Genomic DNA, 22,561 nt, shown 5'->3' with positions numbered 1-22,561 from the left:
GGGGCTGAGTCCAGTGGTTTTGTGAGTACTAGGTAAAGAATATTCTAGCACATACACCATCTGATGGCTTCTTCAAACCAATGTGGACTGCCTTCACTGAAATGCCCGGTGTATGAAAAGACATGGTGAAGAAGGGGTCAGACTTGAAAACCAGTTTGAATGCAAAGCAGAAAGGGTACATCTTCCTGGAAAATCTCTTCTCCCTCTTTTCTCCTCTTCTCTTCCTCTTCTCCCCTCTCCCTCTCCCTCTCCCATTCCCTCCCCCCTCTTCCTCTCCCTCTTCCTCTCCCATTTCCTCCCCCTCTTCCTCTCCCTCCCCTCCCCCTCCCCTCCCCCTCCCCCTCTTTCTCCCCCTTCCCTCTTCCTCCCCTCCCCTCCCCTCTCCTCTCCTCTCATCTCTCTCTCTCCTCCCTCCCTCCCTCTCTCCCTCCCTCCCTCCCTCCCTCTCTCACCAGCTAGCCCTTTCTGTCTGACTGTTTGTTTCCGAGAAACCAAGGAAAGGGGAAGACAGCTCAGATTGGCAAGCAACAAAAAAAGTGCAATCCTGACAAACTTGCTCAGACTATATGAAAGAAGTATGTGTGTATTTGTAGAAATGATATGTAAGGATATGATATATAGTCTTAGAAATTCCAGAAATAAGATTATGATGGGGTAGGGAGATGGCTCAGGTGCTAGAGGGCTTACCTAGAACTCACACTGCCCTGGGTTCAATACCCGACAGCACATAAACTGGGTATAGTGGCATATACTTACAATCCCAATACTTGAAAGGTGGAAGCAGGAAGATCAGAAGTTCGAAGCTATTCTTTGCTACAGAGTGAGTTCAAGTTCTGCCTGAGCCACATAAGACTCTGTCACAAACAAACACAGGAAATTAGGAAACGGAACTTCACAGACACAGACACACACACACCAACAATTAAAAACTTCTGTGATAAATTCAGTTCATTAAGGAAATGGTAATCTATAGAAAGGGTAAACAAAAATACACTATTTACATATACAAAGTATTTATTATGTAGTATATGCCTCAATAGTTGATGATGACTACCAATTTTTCTCAGAACTACTCTGTAAAAGTTTTAGCAACCAGATGCATGCCTGTGTGTAACTTTGAACTAAAACAATGCTAGAATATTCTAGTTTTGAATTTATCACTTCATGTTTATATTTCCAGGTTAATAGCTTTGGTGGAAGATCTGTTCTTGGGGAGAGGGACTCTTAAGTCCCCTTGCACATGGGTCTCCCACAGGGGGCATGGAACCTGGTGAGATGGTACCACAGGAGCCACAGAAGAAGTAGGGAACTATGGTTTGAGTTTATGAAAACCATTTGTGAACACTAAAACATAAAGTAAACCTCTCTCTCCCTGTCTACTTTAGTGACAAATCCTAGGTAGAGGCCACTTCAAAAATGCCATGTATGGCCAGGCATGTTTACCTAATATTTGCCCTCACAATGGGGAGCCTGGAGGTAGGAGGATCAAGACTTCAAAGCCAGCCTCAGTTATATAGAAAGGTCTAGGCCAGCCTAAGCTACATGAAATCCTATTTCAGAAAGAAAAACAAAACCCATCACAAACTATCTTTGGACCTCGGTCTAAAGGTCATTTCTCTTCTTTGTGTTCATGAATCTGACTCAGTTGGATTTCATAACATTTAGAGAGGTAAAGGGAGAAAAATCTGGTAAACCTATACCAGAATTTGCTTGAATTTGGAACTCATTGAATCTTTTTTTTGGATTCTTGTGTTGGACAAAAGAATATGACAGGCCATAGATGCTTACAGGAAGTAGACACCTCTGCACAATCTTCTAAGCATGGGTATTTCTGCTTCCCTCCTGGTGCCTACCACTCCTCTGCCTGAATCATGCTGTGTGTTGAAAAACAAACAAAACCTAGCCTTCTGGAAAGAAGCTATCCCAGACTATGAAGGCACTGAGAGACTCCAAACCAGTAACTGCTCCCTCCTGATTTCCTTGTGCCCTTAGTAAGAGGCTTCTTTCTAAATCTGTGGTGCAATGGACTCATCCACGAGCAGTTAGAGGGCCAGTTGCTTATGTTTTGTTCATGATTCTTCAGCTGTTTCCTTTGATAGCATCATTAGTACCCTCCAGAGGAATGTGCTTTTAAACAATCATGCCTGGGGTGTTGAGTGATGGCTTGGTCACTACACAGTCCTTACTCTGCAAGCATGAGGGCCTGAGTTTGGATTCCCTAGGACCCATGTAAGAAACATGGCTGGATGCCCCAAGTCCCAGCACTGGGCAGACAGAGACAGGAGGGTCCCCAGAGTTCCCTGGCTAGCAAACAGAGAGCTAAGTTGGTGAGCGTCAGGTTCAGCAAGAGACCCTGTCTCAGTAATGTGGAGTAATTGAATCAGACACAAAATGTTCAAAATGTCAACCTTTGACCTTCACACACACACACATACAGAGCTACATATACACACACACCCAAAATATGCTTGCCTAAATATTTATCTACAAAATGTCAAACTGAGTCAAAAGGACCTTATGATTTTTTTAAAAAAAATGAAAATCTAGCTTCCTTTGGAAGACTTCCAAGACATGGTGACTCTGGAGTGTTTTATCAGAGGGTGTGGGATTCCTTTCTGCCCCTGCCACTTCACTCTCCCCTCCTCTGAAGCAGTCCGGGGCTCTCCCAAGTCCATGCCTTAAAGAAGTGCTATAGAAATGGCTGAAGATTAAACTTCAGCCTGCTGAGGAGAGCCTGTTCTCATCAAAAAGGCAGACTCAGGTCAAAACCCCATGAAGGGGAAAAGCAGGGCTTCCACTACTCACACTACTCATCATAACCTTCAGACTTCAGGCCTTCATGAGGAGCCTGCATTGAGGAAGCCACACATTTCGTGTGTGTGTGTGTGTGTGTGTGTGTGTGTGTGTGTGTGTGTGTGCGTGTGTGTGCGTGCGTGTGTGTGTGTGTGTGTGTGTGTTTGTGTGTGTGTTTGAATAGCACAGACTGATTGTTTGAGGCTACTTCACAAGTATGTAAATACAGGCTGCTTCTTTAAACCTGTTAGCTCATTTATTTACATTAGTCCAGAAAGCACTGCCAGAAGCAACAGCTGATGACAGTCATGTAACTTTCCACAACGATGACAATTAAAGCGCTCTGGGCCTGCTTTCTCGTGCTTATGACTTTTATGTGAACCGGATTCAAACTGTAAGATCTTTGAGTCCCGTGCCAGGAACCGGCTTAGGCTTTGCACAAATCAGTGTGATTCCAAGGGGGAGCAGCCCCGGGCTCCTTCCCATGCACCTGCAGCTGGCTTCTGCCTCCTGCTTCACCCCTTTCCCCTATTCTGACATGGACATTATATTGTGACATGTGCGTGCCTGCCATCCGCACAAACAACAAGAAATAGGTTGGGTGAAGGAGCGGGTGAGAGAAGGTAAAAGGACAGTTACGTTCTGGCTACTCCAATCTTACAAGTCTTACAGTTTGGGCCCTTTAGCTGTGGGAGAGCTAGTTCCTGTTGCTTAAGTTACCCAGCCTGGGGTGTTTTGTTATAGCAACGTGCTGTGGTTTGGATGTTCTTTGAGCAAGGAATCAAAAGTTCAAATACTAAGAGCCTTGTAGGGTGGTGATGTTGACAGATGTTAGAACCTTTAACAGGTGGGGCATAGTGGGAGATCGTAAGGTCAACAGGTGCTGGGCTTGGAAGGGGTGAACACATTTCTTATATGACCCATGTGAGTACCAATGAGAGCAGGTCTAGGCCCTGAGTGTCTCTGGATTCCACTCTTGACATCTGATCTCTTTGGCACATACTTCCACAGCTGAAATATTATCCACGTAATCCATGGCAAAGCCCTCACCAGAGGCCCAACAGAGAGAGGCACTGGATCTCACACTCCTGACTTCTAAAACCACGAAAGCAACCAATATTTTCTTTATAAAGTATCCAGCACTGACTTTTGTTATCACAACAGAAAACTGACTAATACGTAACCCAAGCAAGCTAATATAGAGCCACTTTACATTTTATTTCTCAGTTTAACTCTCTCCATATAAGTGTCTGTATATTAGAATATCTGCTATTCAAGAGTCATGCCAGAACTTGTGGGCTACCTAAGACAAGGCTCCTGAGAGCCAACCTAAGGATATCATTACCTTATAGTCAAGCCAGATATGGTCCAAGGTTGAGATGGTAGTGGGGGTGGGAGGCTGCCTAACCCACCAGGCAAGCCATAAGAAGCAAGCATGTAGAACCTTCTCTTCGCCGGCAGCACTCACAAAAGTTATCCTTTCTCAGAAGAATCCCTCAACCTCATTATGGACAAGACCTGGCTCAAGCTCACCCTGAGGTATCTTTCTGAGCCAAGAACTGTTTTCCTTGGAGACCTTTTGTGTGTTTGGGAAACCCTACATTCTCTGGTTAATCAAGAGGGGAAGGGATGGGGGGACACACTGAGATGGCACTGCAAAGCTGAAGAGGAAGAATGTTAATAGTGTAGTGCTATTAAACAAAGTCATATTTTTCCCAAGAGTGAGCCACATACTCTATGCTGCTCATTTAATTCTCTGAAGGCAGGGCAAATATTCTTTACTTTTCAGGCAGAAGAAGCCTAAATAATCAAACATAGCTAAGCAAACAGATAAAGCTACTCATTAAACCAGCGCATGGCACAAAAGAAAAACTTACTTCACTATCCATGTATCCCTCCACCCCAGGACCATATTTATCTTATACCCCAAATTAAACACATCACAACTTCACAGCGAAAATATGTTTCCCAATGGGATTTAAGTAAAATCCAATAAATCTCTAGAAACATCAAGGGCAAGCTTCAAAAGACTACATTCTTCTACCATGAAGCATTCCCACTGGAAATTATATTCAGAGAAAGTCATCAGAAGTCATCTATGGGCCGGGCGGTGGTGACACCTTTAATCCCAGCACTTGGAAGGCAGAGGCAGTCGGATTTCTGAGTTCGAGGCCAGTCTGGTCTACAAAGTGAGTTCCAGGACAGCCAGGGCTATACAGAAAAACCCTGTCTCAAAAACAAAAAAAAAAAAAACAAAAAAACAAACAAACAAACAAAAAAGTCATCTATGGTCAGGAGAGGGGAGGAAAAGACGAGGGTTACAATGGAGACTGGGGTTGGGACCCATGCCTAATGGTGATGAACAGAACTGGCCAGTCAAATCCGTAAGCCACTCAACTTGTTTTGAAGGAAACCCCACACTCAAACAACAGCGTTTACAGCCATGGATTTTGTAATGATCTGCAGGTCAAAGGGCTTTGGCCTGGGGAATTCAGGAAGCGAGATGGGAGAAGCGCCACTGCTCCTATCACAATTTGGAATGCTTTCTTTAGCCAATGTTTTCAGTCCGCAAAAAATATATCGCAACAGCTTCTACTTCTGACTTCTGTAAGTCAGAGCTATAAGTCTATATTTGGCAAGAATAGTTAGCAACGATAAGTATATTAACCATCAACTGCCTGGAAGGGAAGGCAGGAGCTGCCTCTGCAGCCACATGCCAAAGTCAAATCACCCGCAATGGCTGAGCTCTGCAAGGTCAAACTGAAACCAGGCATGGTCTCCATTCCCACGAAGAGATAGGAGAAAGGGTCTGGAAACCTCTGGAGGTGGTTGTTGTAGTGCCAGGATATAGTAACGGGTCAAAAGCTGAGGTGTCCCCATCTGGTAGACCACATTATGGTCCAACCAATACAGCCTGCTGGTCTGGAGTGGGATCATAGATTATAAACATAAGCTCAAGGTTACTGGAGAACCATCCCAGTAACCATCCCTGCAGCCCAGGAGGGAAGAACAGAAACCTGACCCTGTTTGCACTCCACCTCTGGCACCGTCGGACTTCCTAGGCACATTCCCTGAAGGCCATATCCAACATGGTACAGCGGGGGGAAGACCTCCTGAGGGCAGGGAATCACAGAGTAGCTCTTCTTTCCACACTAAAGGGACTCGGCTTCTTGCTTATGACATTTATTGCCAACCTCTTGGATGCAAGCTCATTGGTTAATTCTTTCATTCTTCCCTCCTGACCCCACCCCTCGAGCACTCCTTAAGCTCAACAAAGCCCTACTACAACACAAAGCAGACAGAGGTGAGTCACAGCAAGAACAGTCCGTTGGTAAGGTGTGAGACATCAATGATCTATTCCAAGGCTCTCTGTGTTTAACCACTCTTTCAAGTCATTCCCTCAGTGTGATACTGTGATACTAAGCAACGCACACCCAGATGACCCTGGCAATCTCCAAAGAGATAAGAGTGACTGTTTGTATGCCAACAAGGTGAGTGGCAGTCTGGGAGCCCTTAACACCTTCCAGATGGAAGTGATACCAGAAAGTAGAAAGCAGGGTTAGAGGCTAGGGAATTTCGGCTCTAGCCCTCAATCTTGATCTAGAGAAGATGAAAGTGAATTGCTCACCTATGGCCAAAAATGTCATCAATCATTCAGACTTAATGAAAACACCATAGAAACTCAAAAGAACAAGGTTTGGTGAGTTTCCAGATGGCTGGGCCATGTGGAAGTGACTGGAGGGATAGCATGCCTACATATGACACAAGACCTGCACATCGTCTTACATGGCTCTGCTGTCTGCCTGTTCATGTGCACGCTTTATAATATCCTTTATATTAAGCAAATTCACTAAATGTTTCTCCAATTTCTGTGAGCTGTCATGGCAAATTAATCAAATCTAGAGAATGAGTTCTAGAACTTTTATTGCCAGCTAGTTGGTCAGAAGTGCAGTGACACCCTGGGACTTGCAACCAGTACCAGGAGTTGGGAGTTCTGCTGCATTTGAGCCTTTGGCCTGGGAGAATCTTACATGATTTCCAAGTGAAATGTTAGGACATGCTGCTGCTGTCAGCTGAGGAACTATTCAAGGAGTAGAAGAAACCTCCACAGGATTATTCTATATGGGGAGGGTGCAGGAATCTGTTTCCGTTCCCATTACAAAGTAATTGAGGCGGGATACAAAGACAGATTTGTTTACTTCCTAGTTTCAGAGACTAAAGCTCTTACAGTATGGTGCTAACTTTGGTGAAGGTCACCTTGGCTGTGTCACATCATGACAGGTGGCATCACAGCTGGGATGGGAAATAGGGGGGACAGAAAACCAGGGTAACAGCTGGGCTGGACTACCCACTTCTTTTCTCATCATTTTTTTTTTAAATAACAACTCTGCTGTCAGGTTTCCACAAAACCAGTCTCATGCTCTACCAGGGACAGTGACAAGTTGACCTCCTATGAGGTATCAAACTTTGCAGTATCACCATGTCGGGAAAACATCGTTTCCAAAACATAGACACTTGAGGGCCACATTCCATCCTATCCTAACCATTGCAGAGCAGACAGCACGCAGGGCTCAGTGACTGTGGTCTCCCAGAAGGGCTCTTCCTGATATTATGAGTATTCTCTCAGCTAACTCCTTGACCACATATCAGAACATCTGCCACTATCCGAAATCATCAATGTCATCCTTAGTTTTTTATTATTGCTAAAAAATGGAGTCCAGAGGATGTGGAAAAAGAGGAACACTCCTCCATTGTTGGTGGGATTGCAAGCTTGTACAACCACTCTGGAAATCAGTCTGACGGTTCCTCAGAAAATTGGACATAGTACTACCAGAGGATCCCGCAATACCTCTTCTGGGCATATATCCAGAAGATGTTCCAACCAGTAAGAAGGACACATGCTCCACTATGTTCATAGCAGCCTTATTTATAATAGCCAGAAGCTGGAAAGAACCCAGATGCCCCTCAACAGAGGAATGGATACAGAAGATGTGGTACATTTACACAATGGAGTACTACTCAGCTATTAAAAAGAATGAATTTATGAAATTCCTAGCCAAATGGATGGACCTGGAGGGCATCATCCTGAGTGAGGTAACCCAATCACAAAGGAACTCACACAATATGTACTCACTGATAAGTGGATATTAGCCCAGAAACTTAGGATACCCAAGATATAAGATACAATTTGCTAAACGCATGAAACTCAAGAAGAACGAAGACCACTTTGCCCCTCCTTAGAAATGGGAACAAAACACCCATGGAAGGAGTTACAGAGACAAAGTATGGAGCTGTGACAAAAGGATGGACCATATCCAGGGATCCATTCCATAATCAGCTTCCAAACGCTGACACCATTGCATACACTAGCAAGATTTTGCTGAAAGGACCTAGATATAGCTGACTCTTGTGAGACTATGCCGGGGCCTAGCAAACACAGAAGTGGATGCTCACAGTCAGCTATTGGATGGATCACAGGGCCCCCAATGGAGCTAGAGAAAGTACCCAAGGAGCTAAAGGGATCTGCAACCCTATAGGTGGAACAACATTATGAACTACCCAGTACCCCAGAGCTCTTGACTCTAGCTGCATATGTATCAAAAGATGGCCTAGTCGGCCATCACTGGAAAGAGAGGCCCATTGGACTTGCAAACTTTATATGCCCCAGGACAGGGGAACGCCAGGGTCAAAAAGTGGGAGTGGGTGGTTAAGGGAGGGGGGGGAGGGTATGGGGGATTTTGGGGATAGCATTGGAAATGTAAATGAGGAAAACACCTAATAAAAAATATTAAAAAAAAAAAAAAGTGGAGCCCAGGAAAGCAAAGGTGCTATTAGGTGGCAAGGCATGTCTGCTCAGGGAAATGGTGGCAGGCTGCCCTGCGCCTCTGCGGTACAGGCTCCGGAAGGTTGTTTGGCATCTTTAGATCCTAGTTTACTTCTGGGTAAAGTAGAGCATCAATGGGCAGCAGAGTTGATACAATAATTAAATGAACCACTACTAAATGAGTTATTCAGAGAAATTGTATTCATTCAGGCTGTACCGTCTGCTCTGAATAGCAAGTGCTCGTTAAATATTTTTAGATGAGATGAACATCAGAATGAGCCAGAAAGAGCCATTAATTATGTGTTGTTCCGCATTATGGTAGGGATTTGGGAGATTAAAAATAGTCCCCAAAGATAAATCTAATTGGAGAGAAAAAGAAGGGATGAGGACGAGGAAACATTAGAAAAAACTGTAGCGAAGTATCAATGCCAGAATGTTCTGAGAACACTGGGAGACTCGCCTGGATGACACCACGGGTCACAGCTCATGGAAGCTGGTGCAGGGAAGATGAACTCTGCTGGTACCAGGCTGAGGAAGAGGCAAAGAACAGTTGCTGGACCTTACATGTGACAAATAGGCCCATAGGTGAGGTTGAGAATAAGATCTGTCACATTTGGCGGCCTCTAGCCTGTCCCTCCTCTCACATGCTCCCATCTCTGTACTTCCCTTATGAGCAATGTTGACAGAAGTGAATGAAAAAGAGTTGTGAGGAAAAATGGTCAAGAGGGACACCCAGGCGGAGAGAGGTCTGGAAACAGGCCCTGCCTGAATTCAGGTCAGCATGCATTCAAGAAGTGCTCACAGTGGGATAGAGAGCTCTGTCCCAGGCATATGCCTAAGAAAGGTCTGGTTTGGCCCTTAGACCTGGCAGCAGCCCTTCCATCTAAATAGGATCAACAATCACAGATACTTTGGACAGGGTCTTCACTGACCCAGTGGCTCTGTTTCTCCCACAATACCAGCTCTACAATCAGGCATTCTCGAGTCCCTCTTATTTGTCTTATTAACTCTGAACTGGCAGGCTAGTTATTTACATTTCAGGTCACTTAAACTCACATTATCAAAGAAGTGGAGAGACAGCTCAATGGGTAAAATGCTTACTCAGTGGGTAAGTATGAGAGTGTGAGTTCAGATCCAATGCCCACAGAAGAATCCAGCCATCCTTGGGAGGCAGAAACAGGAGAATCCAAGGGGCTCGCTGGATATATACCAGGTAAGCACAGGAACACACACACACACACACACACACACACACACACACAGCCAAGAGCAGGCATGTACAAGTGGACATATATAGACACACACATACACACAAAAATAAAAGTAAATAAGACACCGGGATTATCCCCTAATAGTTTTGACTTAAATGGCGAGAGTTTCCTCTCTCCTGAAGGGGATTCTTACATCCTTCGCTCTCTCACAGGGCTGTAGCACATACTTATGTCTTGAAAGGTGTACTCTGAACCCTGTAGTCCACAGGCAAACATTTGGAAGTACCTCAGGGGAAGGGAGCACCCAACTCTAGGGCAGTCAGTTCTAAGCATCTGTTCTATCTCTTTTAGAAACTGAGGCTGACATTCCATCCTCACCCTTACTGAGGGGGCAGGGAGCTGCTTGACACCCTCAGTGAAAGCTACTGTCAGTTATTTGGCTGGACTATCGCCACCATTAAACTTCTAATAAGCAAGCCTGCGTTGGTGACAGAGTGCAGAGAGCCCAGGGCCAGACCAGGTTAAACAGATTTCAGGAGATTTCACAACTCTTCATACTCTTTGCTTCATTCCCGTTTCTTGTAGAACCCCTCCCACCAAGTAATGACAGTTTTCTTTTCTTAGAAACCCATTTTCCAGGGTGGCCCTATCACGTGCCTTGAGGAGTCAAACTTTCTAGGAGCTTGGTGACCTAAGAAGGCTTTGCTGGACTGGACTAGTCTGAGCAAAGCTAAAAACTAATGGCCTTGGAGGTGGGGGTGGGGGTGGGGGGACCTTGTCTATTTTAAGCCAGGAAGGAGAAAGCAAAACAAAATAGACCAAAAATAACCATACAAGACCATGGCTAAAATATCCAAACAGGGGTGTCCACAGAAAAGGCGCTGTTGGATATGACACCATATTTTTGAAACAAAGTGAGACACGCCACAAGTATGAATCCTAACAATGCAAATGACCAAGTAATGCAAATCCCTTACTTAGGGTTTTCCCACACAGTGCTTTCCTTACTGGAACAAAATCTCAACATCAATATTCAAGAATTTCTTGTAAGAAAGAGGCCAGCATGCTGGGCCACCACACCCCTCAGGTGACACCTAGGAGTTGAAATAGAGGGGGCCTCCAAAGGTGGGAAGGTCTTGGGCCTAGAAATATCACAGGTCTTCCTGCTGACCTGGAAGCCTTGCAGTCTAAAGCAGTCTTCCCAAGACCACATCATTTTGTAAGACTAGAGTGAAGGCTGCCTCTTGTCTCCAAGGAAATGGGGTTAGGGAAACAAGTCTTGCTATCTTACCAAGTGCTACGGTGTTCTCTCACCACCAGGGCCTTCAAGCAGACACTGGGTGCTTTCATCTCAGAATACTGCAATGCAGCTCTGACACAGCTCTGACAGCGACTCCAAGATTGACTCTTACAGAAAGCCACCACAATCCCCAACAGCGTTGGCCTCACTGCCAGTTGTAAGTGTGGTGTCTCTCAGGCCTCTGACACCTCTGACTAAATTGTCACTAGTTCTTTGCTTCCCCATAATACCCGGGGTTCAAGAATCCACTAGGATGATTCGCTGAACTCAGGAAAGCACTTTTGTTTGTGCTAATTAATGGCTTCACTATAAAGGATGCAAGCCAGGGCCAGCAAAATGAAAGCTGCACAACGTAGGCCCTAGTATTCCACACCGTGCACTTCTCTGTTCAGTCGTGTGAAATGAAGACACTCTATTTACCCTGCTGGCATGTCCCTGTGTGCAAGGAGGATGCCTGCCTGAGCTTCGAGGGCCAGGCTTCTGTGTTCTTCAGGATCATGTTTCACTAGGTGCAACTGGACTTGATTCATCATCAGCCCCGTGTCTGAACTTAATCCTCAGTCCAGCTTGCCTCTTCTGCGGAGGCTGGCTACATTCCAAGCTTCCGGGCCAGTCACAGGGCTGGCCCTTCTGATAGATGACCAGCTTGTCCCCTGAGTCATCTCATTAACATAAACTCAGGTGTGAGCCAAGGGGCTCTGCAGGAGCAGCTCAGGCACTCTTATCTCTCTGTAGATTCCAGAGGGTGAGAGATCATCTCCCACAACTCAGGGACAGAGGGCAGAAAAAAAAATCAATTTACAAGTCCATAGCCATAAATGTTGTGGACCTGGGAGTCAGCCTAGACTTCAGGCGACTTCGGTGTGACTCCAAGTGATTCTGTGAACCACTCTCAGCCTCTATTTTCTCATCTTAGAAAGAAATGATAACTTATCATTATACAAAGATTGGCCTCACTGGATAGAAATGTCAGCAGGATACTACATGGCAAGACTATTTTTTCTAGTCACTACCCTGAAATGTAAAGGGAAACAGGCCAAAATTAACACTAATAACATATTTGACCAAATTATGGTTTCAACATGCAGCTGAGTCTTTCACACTGCAACCCAAGAAGGGTTTCTGAAATCTGATAAGTATGATTCAGAGCTGCTTCAACTAGCTCTAGCGACCAGAATCAGGCAGGGCATAGCTACCAGGAGACAACAGCTCAGGTAAAGGTGATGTCCCCATTCAAGGAGTCCCTGCTGAGTGCCAAAGTCATTACTATCTGGCCATGTTAACAGAAAGGAGCATGTGTTTGTATGTGCAAGCATGTGTTCACATGGACAGAGTTAGCAACCAGTAACAGAAAATGATGGTTCTACAAGCTGCATTGCACCAGAAAGTGAGCTGTCTCCCCATAGATGAAATAGCCACTTTTCTCCAGAAAAGAACACTCCACCCCATTATCTGACAAGAGTTCTGTTCCCAAGTTTGTACATCACATCAGCACACACTGCAATCCTTAACAAAACAAAGCCACCACGGATAATGGCTTTTGATGGGCAAAGACCCCTGGAAGACACCATGTGGCCAGATCTGAAAGATTTGAGAGCTCTGAAGAGCTCTGGGAAGGTAAGGAAGAAAAGCTGAAGGAAGGAAGGAGCTGGGACCTGCTGAGTCACAAAATGATGTCCATGGACCTCAAGGGTTAATGTCAGAGCCACCAGCCACCACCAGTCAGTCCCAGCCAGCCAGGAATCCCACTCCACAGTGTGGAAAAGCTGTTCACTGAGAACCAGGAAAGCAGAGGTCCCTCGGAGATGAATGTCAAGGTCATGATTTGGACAACTTTGGAGCATCTGGTTCTCAGGCCTCAGAACGTTTTCCAAACGTTTTATAGAAGATGTGGAAGGTGGGCTGGGGAGACCGCCCAGTAGTCAAATGCAAGCAGAAGAGGCATGAGGACGTGAGTTTGCACTCCTTGGCAACCACGTGAAAGCCAGGTATAGGTACACACCTCAGGGGTTGGCTGGGGAGACAAAATCTTAGAAGGGATCTCACGGTCCAAGCAATGTAGCCCAAGTGTTCAATGTAGCCTAGGGTTCAGTGAAAGAGCAAGCCTCAAGCGTAAGTCAGAAGTCAAGTGAGACGGCTCAGCAGGGAAGGGCATGCTACACATGTGTGAGTGCCTGAGTTTGATTCCTGGACCCTGAAGATAGGGACTGAAAAAGTTATCATCTGACCTTCACAGATAGAGTGCGCAAACATTCATGCTCGCACGTGCACACACACACAGACAGACACACATACTTACATGTATAAAACTATAGGAGAGTACAGATAGACATGCAATGTTGGCTTTTGGTCTTTATACACACACACACACACACACACACACACACACACACACACACACACCCTCATCAATCTGAAAGCTCAATGCCCGTTGATGGTGGTACTTCACAGTCACATCCCCTACTTGTGGGGAGCCTGCCAGGCATCATCATCTGGGCATCTCCCTAGTTCCACGAAAGCTCACCACAGTGGACTGGGCGTCTAGCTCTCCCTTGGCTAAGAATAAAGAGATCCATGGAATAAGCGCAGGCATAGTGGACTTTTATATGACATGCAAAATTAATTATAATAATTTCAACCCAATATGTACTTTATCAAGGAAGACAAGCTAGTTATCTGCTAGAGAATTAACTCCTATTTAAAGGGTGTTTTACCTTTGCAGGAAAGGACTGGTGGGAGTTCTTCCCATTCTGATTATATCATGGCCCTGTGTTTCTGAGTTTGCTTAAAGATTTTGGGGACCTTAGTGGACCTAAAAATGGGACATGGGGGAAATAAATGTATATACTTAGCATCTTACAGGGTCTAGCTTTTTTCTGTTGGTACTGATGTTTTAGTGTGTTTTATCAAGGCCAGTGAGATATCACAGAAGGCAAAGGTTATTTGCTGCCAAGCTCAGCAACGTGAGATCCTGAGAGCCACATGGTGGAAAGTGAGAACAGGGTCTCACAGGTTGAATTCTGACCTCCACACTGGTGCTGTTATATATTATATATATATCACATACACATCACACACACACACGCCCCAAAGGTAATAATATATTTTTATCAACAATGTAATACTGTGAGTGATTCAGAGAGTGGATTGTTTGTAGCCCTGGCTAATCTTCTAGTTCCATAGAATATCTGGCTGCTTGGAGTTTCCAAACTGCCTCATCGTGCCCCAACCAAAGAACAAACCCAGGATCACAGCCCATGTATCGAATGACATATATAGCACGCACACACACAGGTCAGAGCCAAGGCGCAGTGGGTCAAGGACAGGGACTTCCCTTAACTCTGAGGACTTTGATTGGCAGCAGGATCTAAAAAGTGAAAGTGAATTAGGACAACAGAAAAGATAACTCCCAACGGGCTGACAGCCAGCATTCATTCTTCTAAAGGGGGTCAGAGGAAGACTGAGTGGTTTCTGAAGCAGGGACCCCCCCACACCTTGCTCGGGTTTAAGATCCTGGGTGCAAGTGTAATGTCCATTAGGAGGTCGTCGGTTGAGCAGAATGTGGCCACTAGACAAATGACAGCATTGAAGAAGAAAATCTGTAATAACCATGCAGGAAGCAAGGGACCGACCCTGCAGCACAAAGTGAAAATCAGCTCAAGTTTCTATATGAGACTCTGCAAAGCATGCACATATATGGGTAAGGGATGGAGAGGTTATGTAAAAGTGAAACCAGGGTGGGCAGGGCAGGGCTCGTACATCTTTTTTTTTTTTCCATTGTGAAATGTTCTTCATGTTCTAACAGTAAGTGTATATTAACAGCTTTTACTAGCACTCAATTTTCTGCAGTTTTCTTTGAGAGGAATTGCATGTATTTTTTTTTCCAACATAGCACCAATCCAGAAAAAATAAAGGACCTGGGTAGTCATCTGTCCACCTCACTGAAATACTGACTCTTTTCTAAACATTGAAACAAGAAGATCCTGGAAGCAGCGAAGATTTTCCTATTGCTTTAGTACTGATGTCAGATCACTGTATGGAACAATGCTACTTAACAATCCTCATTAAAAAAAAAAAAAAGAAGAAGAAGTAGATGGCTTATTACTATAATTATTTTGTATTATAATTATGTTGAGTTTTTAATCAATATCACTCTTTACAGGCCAGACATCATTTATAGTACTTAAATAAGCAACTATTTAATTTATCTTCCCTTGGCCCCATCCCTTGCCCCCACCCCACGTGAACATCGTCATTATCTCCATTCTCACAGCTGGGGGAACTGAGGCACAGCAAAGTTCCCTTGTCCAAGTGTTGAAATGACAAGATCAAAATTCCAAGTCATCAATCCGCCCTGGAATCTTGTCTCCGAGTGACCAACGTCCACTTCCTCTAAGAGAAAAAGTCTATTTATAATAGGAAGGACGAGTATGTTATAAGGCAAGGCAGAATCACAGATTCACCAAACAGCCCAGGAGGGTGTGGTGTGGTGGTGCATGACTGGGGCCTCGGTAGACAGGACGTCGTCGAAACACAAGGACATCCTCAGTAACTGAATTCAAGGCCAGCCTGGGCCACATGAAACCCTGTCAAAAAGACAGAGAATGGAAAAAAGAAGACTTGGAGTGGGGGAGGGAGAGTGAAGGGGAGAGAAGGGAGGAGAGGGACCTGAGATGTTTGGGGTGAGGCGATACCTTAGGCTTTTGAGTTTCCGAATTTCCAATAGGTGAAACTGGGTACCTGATCCTGCCTAAGAGCATGCTACTCCCTATAACAGGCTCCTGAGGTCACTTAACTACCTACCCCCTCCAACCCCTCGCAGTATCTCAGGCCAGACAGAACAGGAAAGGAGAGGTCAAAACCCAGCAACCAGGCAACAGACCGATGGTGGGTCTGTGGGCTTGTCTCAGAGGATTCCATTTCTCAAAGCAAAACGAAGGCCTACGAGACAGCCAGGAAGGATGGGAAATGTGTAATTAACATCCCAATCCCCACTAACTAGACTGCAAAAGCCAGAGATGTGAGCACTCATGGATGGAGTCACCGGGACCAAGCACATCTTCTGCTGACTCACTCTTCCTAGATTTACACCTGCCTTTCTTCTCCTGCATCTAGCTCCCACTACGGAGAGTGGGATAGATTAATACATAACACCTCTACCTCTCTACTATTAAGGTTCCAGACATTTAAATATATACTAACAACAAGCTCCATCATAAGATGCCCGGGTTCACCGTGTACCAGGCCAAAGGCCTGAATCTCTGATTCTAAGCCACCGGTATTCTGATGACACAAGACACTGACAGTACGGAAATGCTTCCTAAATACCAGAAATAACATCACCATTTTCAAAGGTTTCTCTAATTGAATTAAACTAAAAACAAAACAGTCAGAAAACCCAAAACTTCTGACACATTATACATACGTTAAAGTTTCCAGAGTCTGAGACACAACCCGGGGTTAAGATCACTTGCAAAGTCAGCTTTAAGGACAGAGCAGGACACTCTTCTTAAAAACCAATGGAATTTTCACTTGAAGACAGCCAAGGACTTGGGGGAAGGGAAGTTGTATTTAATGGGATGCACCTCCAGGACAATGCACTCATCAAGGAGACCCAAGGCCCATCTTTAAATAGCAATGTGATCAGCCTGAAAGGTGCTTAGACTTGAAATCAAAAGATCAGTTTTTATGTCTGCCCATCTTCTGGGTCCTCCGCTACTGGGCCAGGTGCTCCTTCAACAAGCACACATCCCACCCCTGGGCTTTCCTGCTCTTTTTTTTTTTTTTTTTTTTCCTGAAGTCAACGACTGGAATGGTGCATTAAAATATCACATTGAGAGAATCGTATGACTCACTCTTTTCAAAATCTTAGCATTAAAAAAAAAGTGATTTCTTTATAAGCATGGAAGTACAAAACCCAAGAAAATGGTCCGTTTTTCTTCAGTCACTGTCCTCCATGAAGTCTGCTCTCGGTTTCAAGAGGGAACCAGTGAAAGCAGTCTGGAACTGAACCCTTGCCTGAGGGTGGAGTCTGCAGCTGTCACCTGATCCCCAGGTTACGACTGCGCTCCTCCTGCTGCCTCCCTCCTGCCACCCCCCTCGCCCCCACACCTCCTGGCCCCTCCTCCCATCTGATTTTTTTTTTCTTCTTCTCTCTTTCCAGTAGCAACATCTGGTACTATTTAGTGCAGTGGTTGGTAGTGGAGCTCAGGGCCATGATTCAAAGGGTGTGAAATGATTCCTTCCATGGAATGAATAAAATAGAAGGTATTGATCTGGGCAGCAGTGTCCTACCCCTCACAGTGCTTACTTCAGACACAAGGTAAAGTCACATGGGCCTGACACCATCCCTGGATCAGGTGTGTTTCTTCTACATACTTGATATTAGGAGTGGGCAGCAGATACCCAGTGGGATTCTACTCCCTGGGTAAGACAAGAAGCAAAGCCTTTCTGGAAACACAAAGAACAGCTGGACTCGGTTTGTTTTTCCATGAAATTCAAGACTGGGGTGGGGCTGTGAGGCGGCTTTTGTCAAAAATAAAACATTAAAGAAGTCAGATAATGTATTGAATCTACACCAACTTTCTCTTTGTAAAGGCACTTTTACTTTACCAGGGCAGAACATGGACTGATGGTTTGCTAGGGATGTGTTTGGATGCCCAGCTGACAAGAGACAGACCTATGGTAGGGTCTCTCATCTGGTCAACTTGACTGGATTGAAACTCAGTAGGAGTCATACCTCTGATGTGTCTATAAGAATGCTGCAAAAAGTTGTAAGGGTCCTGCCTCCTAGGCTGGAGGTCCACTCCAAGTTAAAGAGGGAGAAAGTCTGGTGAGCCCAGACAAGAGTAAGCATCCTCATGGCCTTGCTCAACATGATGGGCTTTCCCCATCAAACCCTAAGCCAGAATAAAACCTTCTTCCCTTAGCCTGCTTTCCACTGGGAATTTCAGCACAGCAGTGGGAAGGGTAGCAAAGACTTGAGAGGGCACTGCCTTTCTCTCCTGTGTAAGTTTCAAGCAGGCACAGCGGATTTCCTATGCAAGGACAAATCACCCTTCCTTTTCTTTAAGCTACATAAAATACGGGTCTTGCCGGTGAAAGGGGAATACAGATTTGCTAACTGTTAAGTAATGATATCTGACATAGATATATTCCGAAAACAAACATAACATGGAGATTTTGTTCTTGAGTTCTGGATGAAAACATCTACAGAAAACAAAAACAAAAACCCTTCATGATTAGAAAGCACTAGCAAGCTGAATGCAAAATGTGCCTTCATTTACTTTACAATAAAAGTTTGTTTTAAGGCAGGGGCTCAGCCATCAACAAGAGGCTTTGAAAATAAATGGCCATTCATTGTTTGTTCACCTCTTTAATTTTTCTCAATTAGTAAGATCACATAGCACATATGGTATATGGTAAATGTAGCCAATGGAAATTTACCAAAGAGGGGTTATGAAGGGACCTAAAATCAAAAGGAAATAAAAGTGTCCAGGCATGCGAGTGAAGGATTACTTGACTCGGTTAAGTTGAAAAGATGCAATGTGGGTATCGCCGTTCCTGTGGGGCTGGGCCCCAGGAGAAAAGCGAGAAAGCAAGCATCTCTCTCTGCTTCCTGGCTGCAGACACCATGGAACCCGCTGCCTCACGCACTGGCCACCACATCTTCCCTTTAAACTGTGAGTACCAAGAAACCCTTCCTGGCTTCTGGCTGGAGCATCTTCTCACAGCAACAGCACAAAGAAACTCATACAGAGAAATTTCATCCTATAGGGGAAAGAGCAAAGGCTTTGGAACCAATGAGAACTGTTTTCATCCTAGCCTCATACCTCAGAATGGTCCTTAAAATATAAATTTTTTTTAAAAAATTAAAAGATAAAACAAAACAGGCCCAAACCTAGTCTCTGAAGCACCGTTTGAGTGGTCTGTTTACTTCGTGTGCCCATTTTGCCCATTTCCTCACAAGGGACACGAGGTGAAATTAAACACAGGTCTTGTTCCTATCAGAAAGATGTCCAAACAGTTGAGGCTCAAATGACAAAGTTCCACTCTGCTACACAGGGGGGCCCTGTCTGCCACAACTGCAGAAGCAGAAAGAACATGTGATATTTCCCTTTCCATTCAAAATGATACATCGTTCCTTTGCCTACTGCAGCCCTGGAAAGAAATTCTGTAGGCCCTTAGTGAACGTCGAGAAAACTAGAAACATTCTTGAAAAAGAAAGCAGAGAAAAATGGCACAAAGATACTTAGCAGAATAACATCTCCTGAAGATAAGCCATTCTCTAAACAAGCTGGGGGTGGGGGTGGGGGTGGGGGTGGGGGATGAAGAAAGCACAAGCTCACCAAACACTGACAGAACACAGTCTCCAGACTCACACAGTGCTTCACACACCACACACAGACGGGACTATTAGCAGTGATGCGACCTATGGTCTAACCTCTCTACCCACCAGTTTGTACTCCATGATGCTACCTGCCAACGAGCTGTTAGCATCTGAGATGCTGAACTGTCTTTTTTTTTTAGCTCGTGGCTCTGGGGATCAAGCCCAGGCTCTTGCACCTGCAGAGCAAGTACTTTCCATGTAGATAGCCCTTCCCCAACCCTTTATTTGGATGTACCTTGGCATTACTTTTTAGCTCTCCCTTAAAATATTAGGTTCCTAAGAAAATGGGATTAAATCGATGCTAATAGTTGGCCCATATTCCAGGACCTAGGTAAAATCTCGACCATCAGGGACGGCTTTCCAAAATCCTTTGACTTAAGTCTATTTTATTGTTGTTGTTCTGAATAGAAACCTGAAAACCAAAAAGGTACTAGTATTCAAAATGACTACGTGTATTATTTTATTTCATGTCTTACACTATACATGGGAGGCTCTGAGGTAATAATGTACCACACATACATCAGTCTATAGCCCTAACAAGACCTATTTTAGCACAAAGGACCAAGGCTCTGAAATTAATCACGCGTGTGACCTTGGATTAGTCATAAACCTCTCCAGGCCTCATTTCCATAACTGCATAACGAGCTCGAACTAGATCAATGGTTTTCCAATTTCACTGTGCAGGAGAATCATTTGGGGAGCTTTTCAAAATCTTGGCATGTGTGCAGGTTGTACCTTAGACCAAATGAATCAAAATCTTTTGGTGGGGGGGTGGGGGGGGGGCGGGGCAGGGGAAGGAACCTGGGCACCAGAGAGTGTCAATCATCCACTAGTGACAGCATAGAATCAACAGCCTTCCAGAATTGATTAGAAGACCGCTCTGAGGATCAGAATTTCTATCCTTAAGCTGGACGTAGTAGCACTTGGCCATAATTTGGCAGCAGAGGAAAGATGACCGTTACAAGTTCCAGGCTGGCCTGAACTCCACAGTCACCCCCATCTCAAAACAAACAGAATATCGTTAAGTGTGTAGTTAGTTATTTGGTACCAAAGTGGATAAAGTTGCCTAAGCACTGTCGTGTGGCCCTAATTTACACTCAAACTGCTCTCCAGGAATCTTGGAGAATGGAGATAACTGCTGATCACAGCCAACAAGATATAGAGAAACACGGCCTGCTACAGAGGCCTCCGCCCAGGAACCTCTTCTGCCCTCGTGATCTCATCAGACCACCTGATGGGTTGGCACAAACAGACTAAGCGGGGAAACACCCAGTCACCCTTCTCCCGACTCATGCCTCCTGGAGAAATGTGCTTTAGAAATGTAACGAGGAGGACTGCTTTCCTGTCAGTTTCTCGGTTTGCAATCCGTGACTACTACCCACCACACTGTCAAGAGTTTCCTGAACTCATCTTTGACAACCCAGCTGGCTGATCCCAGTTCATTTCAACCCAGTTTGGCTCATAGATCTGACCTGGTAATGATCCAGAGTCCTGGGTTCAGACCAATTTGCCCTTCCCCTCTGTTTAAGCAGCGAAGCATCTCAAAGCCATAGGGGCTATATGCACTGTAGTGTCATGGAAAAGCTACCTATGAGGAGCAGAGGGGTAAGAATAGGGATGGGAAAGGGGCGGGCTCAAGTCCCTTTGTCTTTCACTTGGATTGCAATGAAGGAAGGAGGGCAGGCAAGCCTGTAGTCCTTCGGGGGGAGCATTCAGGACCCACTCAAATGAGCAAGCATCAGCTCCTCTTCTTCCCTCACACTCCAGCTCCTCTCTGGCACTCAGGGTTGCAGCAGCCCACACCCCTCCTCCTTCCACCTACCCTTTTATAGTCAGACTACAATCCTCCTTCCAAAAATAAATCCGAAGCGAGGCCAGAGAAGACAAAGTTGAAAAGTTTTAGACTTTTGTTATCCTATCCAGGACATTAGCTGGACAGATTTATCATCCCATTTTCCTAAGCTCCCCTACAAATGAATAATTCTAGGGTATGCCCAAATTACTCAGCCCCTTGACCTAACATGTTTTTGCAATTACTTGGCACAACTGTATGCTACTTAAATTAGGTAACAGTCATCAAGTTATTTTTAGGCCCTAGCAACACACACACACACACAGAGGCAGGCACACAGCTAGACCGAGGTTGTTGTACCCCTGGGAGCAAAGAGGACAAACTACCTTTTGACTGACACATTTCAATGCACAGAAATATTGCTGAGCTCGGTGGAGAGGGTGCTCTGCCGAACACTCTGCAAGCCTCCGCTTATTGAATTCCTGAGTGAACATCCCAAGTGCAACACCAGTGCTGCGCCTTCTTGTGACCAGTGAGGAAGCCAGAGAACTAAAGGCTTAGGCAAACTTAGGCAGCCTGCCCAAGGACACTGAATGGAGGGACCCAGTGTCCTCAGGCCTGCTGATCTGCAGTTCTCCCTACATTTCTCTGCTTTTTCTTACAGATCTATTTGGAATTACAGTTACAAGAATAAAATAAGTTTGCAGTGTAGATGTGTCTTACAAGAGCAGACAAAGCAAAGACGGATATATTACTCCCCCAGAAGAAAGCAGACAAAGGAGACTTTCCCAGGGTCTCTAGTTTCCTGGCGTAGCCATTCGCTGTCGTGAGAGTCGGTATTGCTTTCTAATGAATATTTCAGAATCTATTTTAATTAAGAGAAACTGTTAGACCACATTTGCTCTTTATTCGGGAATTAAGAGGAAGGTTTGGGAGCTCCGGGTGGGTATATAACATGAACTTACATATTTTTACTTTCATGCCGTCTTTACAGTGAAAATAGTTCAACTATGTTTGCATATTTTAATAGAAAGTATTTCTAATACGAAAATGCACAGTGGAGATCAGGGGGAAGTTTTTAGTGTAAATCTCACTCCTTTGCCTGACTTCTCCCCTCTGCATCAACCTTTCAAAGCTACTTCCCTGACCGTCTTTTTCATCCTTACCCCTACCCCCACAACCCCTTCAAAAAGCCTCTGGTATAGAGCAGAACTCTGGAAACCCAGAGCAGACAGTCTACCATTGCATGTGA

General features: G+C 45.0%; 1 protein-coding gene across 3 annotated transcripts in view, besides 1 other annotated feature; it reads right to left on the bottom strand.

Annotated features, from left to right (window-relative positions):
• Window positions 1–22,561, bottom strand: part of Dusp10 (dual specificity phosphatase 10) — a 41,256-nt gene that overhangs the window by 11,933 nt on the left and 6,762 nt on the right. The window lies entirely within an intron of this gene.
• Window positions 20,942–22,434: an enhancer, noted in NCBI's record as "VISTA enhancer mm134". NCBI's record gives its function as "enhancer in: eye[5/10] | heart[8/10]" and the evidence as "EXISTENCE:transgenic organism evidence [ECO:0001131][PMID:17130149]".

This window comes from Mus musculus, chromosome 1 (genome assembly GCF_000001635.26).
Source record: "Mus musculus strain C57BL/6J chromosome 1, GRCm38.p6 C57BL/6J".
NCBI classification, from domain to species: Eukaryota; Metazoa; Chordata; class Mammalia; order Rodentia; family Muridae; genus Mus; species Mus musculus.
This window is presented reverse-complemented; position numbering and strand designations above follow the sequence as displayed.